The sequence below is a fragment of the Oratosquilla oratoria genome, chromosome 39 (genome assembly GCF_046742065.1).
Source record: "Oratosquilla oratoria isolate Oo_2021 chromosome 39, ASM4674206v1, whole genome shotgun sequence".
Lineage (NCBI taxonomy): Eukaryota > Metazoa > Arthropoda > Malacostraca > Stomatopoda > Squillidae > Oratosquilla > Oratosquilla oratoria.
In genome coordinates this window covers 25,215,164-25,216,428 of record NC_134815.1, presented here as the reverse complement: position 1 = coordinate 25,216,428, position 1,265 = coordinate 25,215,164, and positions in this window count along the sequence as shown.

Below are 1,265 nucleotides of genomic sequence, written 5' to 3'. Positions count from 1 at the left end.
TGTAAGTGTTTGTTTGTTTGTTTGTTTGTTTGTTTGTGTGTGTGTGTGTGTGTGTGTGTGTGTGTGTGTGTGTGTGTGTGTGTGTGTGTGTGTGTGTGTGTGTGTGTGTGTGTGTGTGTGTGTGTGTGTGTGTGTGTGTATGTATGTGTGTATGTGTGCGCACGTTTGTATTAGAAACCTACATTCCTGGAACATATGGACTTTATCACGACCTCTCGTCAGGAAAAATGATGAGACTTTTATATGGTGAAATTACATAATTATGCTGACAATATGTTTCCACTACTAACAGTAGATTTTATCATATTATTTTATTCGCTTTTAGAAAAATCTATATAACATTTTAATGGGCACTGCTGAGTTTACAGATATTTTCATTTTCAATCAATATTTTCACTGAATTTTTTGGTGACTGTCACTCGTATTTCTTGTACTGATTGATTAAAACATTAAATGAATATTGTTTTCAAGTCGCAACAAAATATTTTAGTCACTAATCAGGCATTACGGTAGCGACGCTTTTAACAAAGGTTGCCGTGCAATTTTCCTAGTTTTAGGAAAAAATCTGAGCCCGTAATAGACAATATAGTAAAATCATATATGTTTTGTTCCTTAATCTGTCAATATGGTTTTAATATGATGAGCTTTCAGGCAATTTTGTTCAGTTGTAAGAAATCAAAATCACCTTTCAAAAGTTTATTTTATATTACCGAGATATGCTTTGCTCCCTCTCTGAACCTGTTCACACTAGCGGTTTGAGTCACGCAGAAATCGCAGCGGTACTGCATAGTCAAGGAAAAATCGCGCGGTTGTGTGTGAATACCTCCATTGACTTATATTGTATTTGAACCGCCGCAGTTTGAGCCATTAGTGTAAACAGGGCCTAACTCATTTCTCCGCGTTATCCACTGATGGCTTTGTTATAATACCAGAAAATTTCATTCTGTGAGGAAAAATGACTGGAATGAATGAGTTAATTTAATACTACAACGGGAAATACGGATTTCCCCTATTTTTTCCTATTTGCAATAGTAGTTATGGGGGCAACGCCCCTTTCCGCAGTGAGTGTTAGACCGGCGCAATCTAGCATAAATTAAAAATAAATGTACTTATTTGTTTACGTTAGTGAAATGGATCTGTCAGATGTATTTGCCAGCATCAACGTTGGCGTTCATAGTAGATTATTAAAGAGTATGTCATCGTATATCATGCTAATGCACTTCAGCTATCGCTACCATAGGGATCGCACGTGCAGCAATGGAATA